The 8979-nt window shown below is 39.6% G+C and overlaps 1 pseudogene; it reads right to left on the bottom strand.

The window, feature by feature from the left end:
- On the bottom strand, nt 3022-7815 carry LOC107637944 (annotated as a pseudogene).

The following is an 8979-nucleotide window of genomic DNA, read 5'->3' as shown; positions in this document are numbered from 1 at the left end:
TATTTTACTATTAAATTTAACATGAATAACTAGTATATTTAAGAATCAATAATGTTTAATTTAATTTTAGCGTGCAAGTAAAATTAAACCTTTTTTCTTTTATTCTAGAACGTTAATAATTAATTGATAATATTTTAGATTTTTTTACTATAAGGAGATTGAAAAAAAAAATATTAGAAGAAGGTTTTGTTTATATTTTTCTTATATAAAAAAAATATAACTTAACAAATAACATTGTTAAAGTTCACATTATTCATTCTCTTAACTATTCGCGTCAATTTAATGGAAGAACAATATCAAATTTGTTGGATACGTTTTGGAACAAAAATAAAGCGTTTGAAACGTTATGAACTAAATTAGGATTTAGTTCAAAATGTTGAGAACTAAAATAGTACTTTATCCTATTTTATATTAAGATAAATATTTCAATGATAATGTCTTCATGTGAAAATCACATTATAAACTATTAAATGATTCAGTTAAACATATTTAATCAAACATATTAATCTATATAATAGTTTACAATGTGATTTTTGACATCATCATTATATTATATTGAAGTATATATCCAAAGTTATTGCTATGGTATCTACAATTAAATTGTCTATCACAAACATAAAAAAATGAGATCGACTTATAATTTCTCTCTACTTAATACTTATTACTAAAAATTGGTCATGTATGTTCAGACAAAAATTTAAAAGGCACCACAAAGTTTTTCTATATTAAATTAGATTTCATTTTTAATAAACTAGTACAAATTGAATTGTATTTTTTTATATTTACATGTTAAAGTCAATCTAATATCAAATTTAAAATTGCTTAATATGATATAATATTATTATGAGAAATATTAAAGTACCAACACTTTCAATTAAAAAGAATTAATATTGATTCTACATACAATAACAAATCTTATTCGCTTTTTTATCACAAAAATTTCTAGCTCGGAAGAAGTATAACTAATACTAGTTCACTTGTCATGCTATTTTGCTAGTTACTTGAAAACCTCTCTCTCATGTAAATTATACACGTTTCTGAATTGTGAGATGAATTATATCCTACGAAGGAAACAAAAAATTTTGTAATGTTCTTAGTACCACTTTTGAAGGTGACAGCACAATGAATATGCCAAGTGATTAGTTGGTGGATATCAAACAACAGAAGATGGGGTTGTGATCCAAAGATTTCATCATCATCTCTGTTGCTATAAATACATAGCCATGTGATTTGGTCAGTACTAGTAAGGTTTCTGTGTCCCCCAAAAATGGTCTTGGTCCCCGTTATGCGGCTACTTTCCGTTGAGTAGTTAATGCATGAGAGTGAGCCTTTTTGTCATGGTTGTGAAAACCGAACCGATCAAGTAATTGGTTTAATGGTTTAATAGTCTAACCAGAATTAAGCCGTAATTAGATTGGTTTAATTAAATATACAACAAATTATGAGTGAATACTTCATCTGACCCCTGACAATTATCTCGAAAGGACTACGAGGCCTCCAAGAAAAAAAACCACCCAATCCGGCCCTTGATTTTTTTTTTGACTGATTAGCCCCTGTGCCAAAAAAATAACATTGACTTTTTTTGGCATAGGGGCCTCGTTGTCCTTTCGAGATAATTTTCAGGAGTCGGATTGGATTTTTTTTTTGTCAAGGGCCTCGTTGTCTTTCAAGGTAATTGTCAGGGACTGTTTTGGATTTTTCTCTAAAATTTATTAAAAAATTAATATATAATTTTAAATATTCAAATAAAATAATTAGCATAAACAAGTTGACCCTCTACGTTGTAGAAAAGATCAGAGGAGAAGAGGATCGACAGCCAAGAGCTTCAAGTTGACCCTTTGTCTGTCACTGTCAGCGGTGACGGAAGAGGTGGTTGCTGCTGCTGGTGGCTGAGACAGAGAGGGATAGTGGGTTAGAATTTTTGTGTGAGGGAGAGGAACCGAGAAGGCATGCTTTCAACCTTTTATATGCTGATTTTTTTTTTTTAATTTAAATTCTGAAAACGGTTAAAAAATTTGTCTGATTCTATTGGTTTATCGGTTTATTATCGGTTCGATCGATTTTTTATCGATTTTTGTCAAACAATTTTCTATGTCAACCAAATTGATTAGAGGACTAATTTTCGATTAACTTAGTCGAACCGGCCGATCCGATTCAATTTTTAAAACACTGCTTTTTGTATTTTTGATTCACATGTAGAACGGGATAGGAACTTGATTTTGATACATATATATTCTTGCTCTATCATTATTACAATAATCTCTTTAGAAGAGATTTTATGTTTTAAGTGTATGAGTATTATAATTCCTACTATATCAAAAATTTTTTGGTGTCTATACTTACATCAAATTTGATTTTTAAGTAAAGTTTATCTATTTGGAAAATTTGATAAGTTTATTCTTCTAATTTTTAATTCAAGAATAACATTTATTTTATTTTGTTCTTCTTAGTCCACTATAATAATTTGAAATCTTTCCGAATTTTTTTAATTGCTTTAATCCCAAAAGGAAATGTTATTGTTACTCATATTTCTTGCCTAAGTTTTTTCTTCTAAAACTCTTTTGAGGCCATTTAAAAAAAAAGGATTGAAATTGGCTTTTATTAATTGAAATATACAATTTTAAGAATTCCAAATAAGCATTGTCAGTTTTTTTAAAGAAGTGATGTCAAGCTTATAAAAATGGGTTTATACATCAGAATTCACTAGGATTGCCATACCTATGTATTTTTGGGGAGTTTTTCGAATTAAGTGTTAACCTTTAAGTATCTATTAATCAATAGAAAAGCGATTAGTTTCTAGCCCTATTGGAGCTTATTATTTGGAAGATAGGAGACTGGCAACAAATCTTACTAATATGAAGGTGGGCAAAAAACGCTAATAAGCCAACATCACTTCATATTTACGTATATCAGCCAAAATGAAAATTGTTTCAGTAATGAGTCAAATCGTATTTTAATGTAATTCGAACCAGGCTGGTTCGAAATTGCATTTAGCAATAAATCGAACCAGGACAGTTCGAATTACCAAGAAAGAGTTGAACATAATTCGAACCAAGGTGGTTCGAACTCCACTTGCTCATAATTCGAATCAGCCTAGTTCGAATTATCCATGTTAATGTGTACCAAGTAATTCGAACCACCCTGGTTCGAATTACTCATTATTTGGTTATATAAGGAGTTCAAATCAGCCTCATTCGAACTATTGTTCCTCTTCCCTACCCCACCAAATCCCAGAGAAAACGACCCAGATTCGATCCGACAAAGACCTGAACGGAATACTCAGCCGATGGGGGACGATCCGACAAGGTTATATCGGTTGGACGGAGTTGCTCATATAGCCGGGGTCATCAACGACGAGGTTAGTACATAAAAAACTTCGTGCTAGCGGTATATCTGAGTTAGTGGTTTTGCATGCGGTTTTAGTGGCGGTTTATGTTAGCGGTTAATCGTAGTGGTATTGATAGTGGTTTAGTAGAGAGGTTTTGCATGCGGGTTAGATGGTGGTTTAGTTGGTGGTTTATGTTAGTGGTTTATGTTAGTTATTTTATGTTACCTGTTTTATGTTAGTGGTTTATGCTGGTTGTTTTATGTTGGTGGTTTAGTTGGTGGTTTTTGTTAGTTGTTTTTAGTTAGTGGTTTATGTTAGTTGTTTTATGTTAGCTGTTTTATGTTAGTGGTTTACGTTAGTTGTTTTATGTTAGTGGTTTAGGTTGGTTGTTTTATGTTGGTGGTTTATCTTAGTCGTTTTATGTTAGTGGTTTGTGGTAGTTGTTTTATGTTAGCTGTTTTGTATTAATGGTTTAAGTTTAACTGTTTCATGTTAGTGGTTTAGTTATGTGGTTTATGGTAGTTGTTTTGCATGTGGTTCTCGTTAATGGATTTTTATGCGGTTTTATTTTGGTATGATGTTTTGTTGATAATTTATTGTCTGGGGTATTTTTGTCATTGGTTGTGAAGCTGGTTCTAACAATGTAGTGCATGTAATGCGCAGCCACAGCGATGCATCAGGAGCATGCGGCGGCAGCAGGGCATGCGACTCGATGACAGGTACGTTCCTTACTTGCAGATGGCCGGATTATACCATCTTGCCAGACTGAACGACAGATGGTTCCGGTTAGATGAGGCCCTTGTCAGTTCCTTTGTCGAGCGATGGCGTCCGGAGACGCACACGTTTCATATGCCATTCGGAGAGTGCACGATCACACTTCAGGACGTGGCGTACCAGTTGGGTTTGCCAGTGGACGGGCGTTACGTGAGCGGCTGCCTATCAGAATTCCAGTTATACATCCAGGGTGGCCGTCCAGCTTGGGTGTGGTTTCAGGAGTTGCTTAGAGTGATTCCTCCTCCCAGCTAGGTTCAGAAGTACGCAGTAAACTGCAGCTGGTTCCAGGAGACTTTTGGAGAGTGCCCCGAGGGAGCCGATGACGAGACTGTGCGGCGATATGCCCGTGCGTACATCATGATGTTGTTGGGTACGCAGCTGTTTGCCGACAAGAGCGGCAACCGCATTCACATCAGATGGATTCCCTACGTAGCCAGGCTTGAGGAGATGGGTACCTACAGCTGGGGGTCTGCAGCACTGGCATGGTTGTACTGGTGCATGTGCCGAGTGGCGAATAGACATGTGGTCAAGTTAGCGGGCCCACTATAGCTACTTCAGTCTTGGATCTTCTGGAGATTTCCTCGGTTTAGGCCTGCAGGGTATGAGACGTTCAGCTGGCCATTGGCCTCGAGGTACTCTATTTAGCCTTCTCTACTTCAATTTAATATACATAGCTCCATGTTCATTAATACTCTATTAAAGATCTCTCAGACATTTAATTAGTCATATGACCCATGTGAGATGCAGGTGGTCAGGTTACAACCCTTCCGCTAGCGAGAAGGGTCCTAGAGTGCAGATGTGGAGGCTGAGGATAGACAGGTTATAGGACAGGGAGGTGAGTACGCAACTTACTAAGTTTCTTTAATTAACACAGCTTTATGAATTGCGTCCATGAGTTGCCATGACAATGTTGAGTTTCTCTGTGCAGTTTATCTGGATGCCGTATAGCAGCCCCGACGTACTTCAAGTTGTGCATCCAGAGGCTTTGGAGCCTCGACATATGGCGTTGTGGCGGTCTGTGACGTCACTGATATACTTTGCAGAGGCGGCGATCGATGGTTCCCGTACCACTTGCAGCAATGGCATCTCCATTGGGAGTCCCGTGCGGAGACCGTGCTGAGGTTTGATGTTGTTGCCGACCCTGGACCGTCGCATGAGTTCCTAGAGTGGTGGAGTCAGCATGGGAAGAGGTTCTTGTCTCCGGAGATGTCCTTGGGGAATCCGAGAGCCGTTCCTATTCCGGTTGCTGCGTCACAGCGGGGTGCTGGGCGAGTTCCTGACATGGATCATGTTGAGGACGTGCCAGACAGGCGTCGGGTTGAAACCCATCCGATACACACTGAATACCGAACTAATCCGATACACGCTGTGAACATAAGCAGTCCAGGTAACCCGTGAGTAGGCACAACATGCAAGTGCGTGCTGACACGGGAAATGAAGTGCCTGGAAGTACCCGCAGTCACATGTCTGAGAGGCAAGCGAAACTCTGTAGCGACCCAATGAGAAAGAACCAGTCGGAGTGGTCTCTACTACGGTGAACTCGGAGTTATCCCTGTCATACAATGTCACCATGAAGCACCTGGCCGTCTTCAAGTTGGCCTCAATACACTTTACCAAGTGCTGACTGAATTGTTGTCCGGTTCCCATCTGGGCCTCAGCCTCTCTCCCCTTGCGAACAAAGAGTTCCGCAAGCCTTCCATATGTTGCCTTCACGAGGGAGCATACAGGGAGGTTTCTGACACCCTTGAGGATTGAGTTCACACACTCGGAGATATTCGTCGTCATGTGACCGAATCTCCACCCCTCATCACGATGCTGAGTCCACAAGGAATAATCAATCTAGTTCGCCCACTCACACATCGCCGGGTCTTCAGACCGCAGAATATCAAACCAGTAGTCAAACTCAACCTCGATCTTGGCATACGCGGCATTCACAAGAAGCCTCCGTGCGTCTTTGCCCTTGAAGGTCAGGGCAAAATTAGCTGCTACGTGTCGAATGCAGAATGCACGGTATGCAGATGGAGGTAACCAACCTCCGTCAGGAGCCTCAAGCGCAGCCTTATGCCGTTATGCCTGTCCGATATAACCAGCAGACCCTGCTGTGGTGTCACGTGCTCTCGCAGGTGGGAGAGAAAGAATGTCCAAGACTCTGCATTCTCACCCTCTACTAGTGCGAATGCAACAGGTAGAATGTTGGAGTTCCCATCCTGTGCAATCGCGATGAGCAACGTTCCCCCGTACTTACCATACAGATGGGTGCCGTCAATGCTAACTAGCGACTTGCAATGTCGGAATGCCTCGATGCACGGTGGAAACGTCCAGAAAAGTCTGTGAAAATAAGCTTGAAACTCGTCTACTTGTCCACCAACTCGAACGGGGCTCGTCCGTAGGACTGCAACTGTATCAGCCATCGTCAACTAGACTCCCAACACCCACCTGGGGAGCTCGTTGTATGACTCATCCCAGTCATCGTAGATGAGGGCAATAGCCTTCTGCTTCGCCAACCAGACCCTCCTGTACGTCGGTCTAAACCCAAAGTGTGCTGCTGTAGCATTTAGGAGCACCTTGATACTGACGGATGCATCAGCCCTAACCATTGGTGTAATGAACACCGAAATCACATGATAATCCAAACTCCTGTGGTCACTCGAGATAGAGGTGGCCAGACAAGTGTGAGGTCCATTGTACCGTTTGACCTCCCAAATGCCCTTGCGCTGCCGGAGACTCAGTCGAATCAACCATGTGCACCCATTCCCAAACTCAGAACACTTGCCTACATACCGGCGATAATTAGACTCCACTACCTTGTACTGTACCCCTCGCCGGATGCTATAAGTCTTCACACTTAACAGGGCCTCATCTTTATCCTGAAATTGCTGACCAACCTGGAACTCTGTCAGACCAGCAGTCCCTTCCGCATCTCTAGCTCCGAATCCAACAGAGTACCCAGAAACCCCCTCCTGCCTCATGGCATCCAGGTCCAAAGAGGAAAAATGTGGTGGATACTGCTGTGTGCCAGAACTAGAACCACCGACCGCCAATGCAGGCTCAGTCGCTCCAATATCATCGCCGCTGTCATCCTCAATCATATCCGACTCGACGTCATCCTCCTCTGCATCACCCAACAATCCGTCTCCGACGCCAAGCGGTGGAACGCCCTGTAAAGCGTTCGGCAGAATATCAAATGATCCTACTTCGTCGCCTACGCTGCCATTGAGATCAACAGCAAAAGACGGGGAGGCGACAGGTTAGACCGCTGGCTCGTACACAGGGACGGAGGAAGAAGCAACGGCAGGCCTGGAACTAGAACCGGCTGCCGTGGCTAAAGTGGTGGTATTCCCGTTCGAACCCCCTGAGCTGGATACCACATCAACCAGCTTTGCCAACAATTCTGGTGTCCTCACCTCCGGAAACTGCCGCCGACAAAGAAACATGACTTGCAAGTCCTCATCACTTCCAATCGTGAAACAATCATACTTCACGGTATCCTGGAGGACCGTGATTGGAATGCGATAGAAAAACTTCTTAACCCACTTCGCACCTTCCAGACCAAGTTTCATCAGCACAGATCTAACAAGGTCATCATAGCTCGTCGTTGGACTCACGACAATACAAAGAGGATCCTTATCTGTGAACTTCACACCGGAACGAGTTTTCCTCTTAATGGATCCTCTGTGGTGAATCAAAACAACAAAACTCTCCTCACTAGCCATCTTACACCCTCTAATGAGAGCAACTCACGTTTACAACCATATATATACTGCTCTGTCTCCCACTAATTCGAACCAGCCTTCATCGAATTAGGGATTGTGTAATTCGAACCAACCTGGTTCGAATTACTTGATGCAGGTTCTCTCTCTATAATTCGAACCAGCATGGTTCGAATTACGTGCGCTGCTAGTTCGAACCAACCTGGTTCGATTTAGTTAGATCTCTTTATTTGTAATTCGAACTGCTTTGGTTCGAATTATTAATGAATGCAGTTCGAACCACTCTGGTTCGAATTATATTAATATATGCTTTGACTGATTACTGAAACGATTTTGGTTTTGGCTTATATACGTAAATTCGGCCAGGCATTGGCTTATTATGGTTTTTTGTCCTATGAAGGTTATAAAAATTGAACCGGTTATGGATATAATTAAATAATATATTTATGTATGTAATATATTTTGTAATTGTTAACTGTTAAAAAATTTAACCTATTTATTAAAATTTTGACTGAATTATTGACAATTGATTTTTATTCTAAATTAAACTAATTTAGTATGTAGCCGATTTTTAGTTCATTCAGTAGAGTCGGTAGGTTCCATGCAATTTTCATAAGTCAAAACCATACTATATGAATAAGAATGATAATTTTGATTGAACTATCCTACCTGCCTCGAATGAGACGGGTATTTTCAACAGTTAAAATAGATATGGAGTGAATTTGGATAAGGCTTTTTTTATTTTTATTTGAATATGGGACGGGTATAGATAATGACTATTCCGTCCGCTCTCTATATATGTATATAAAAATATGTGTGCATAAGACCTAATTATTTCTATATATTATGTATTATTGTGAATAATTTTAAATTATCTTTATACTTATTATATTTCTGAAGTATTTAATCATATTTATAATGTTATTGATTAGTTCAATTCAATTTGTTAGTCTTCATGTTATAATTTTTTTATATAAAAAATTATTAATCAATTAGGTTCCAAAGCAAGGCGGGATTGGTTGGTAAATACAGAGCAAGTATATATCAGTGAATTTGGATATGGGACAAAATTTAAGATATTCGTGGATAATAAAAAAGAAATGGGACAATGGGTTAGTTGTTTGGAATGCATGGTGTTAGAAATAAGAGACTAAATTGGAAGAAAAA

The sequence above is a fragment of the Arachis ipaensis genome, chromosome B04 (assembly GCF_000816755.2).
Source record: "Arachis ipaensis cultivar K30076 chromosome B04, Araip1.1, whole genome shotgun sequence".
NCBI classification, from domain to species: domain Eukaryota; kingdom Viridiplantae; phylum Streptophyta; class Magnoliopsida; order Fabales; family Fabaceae; genus Arachis; species Arachis ipaensis.
Note: the sequence above shows the minus strand (reverse complement) of the source record. Positions and strands in the feature narration are given on the sequence as shown.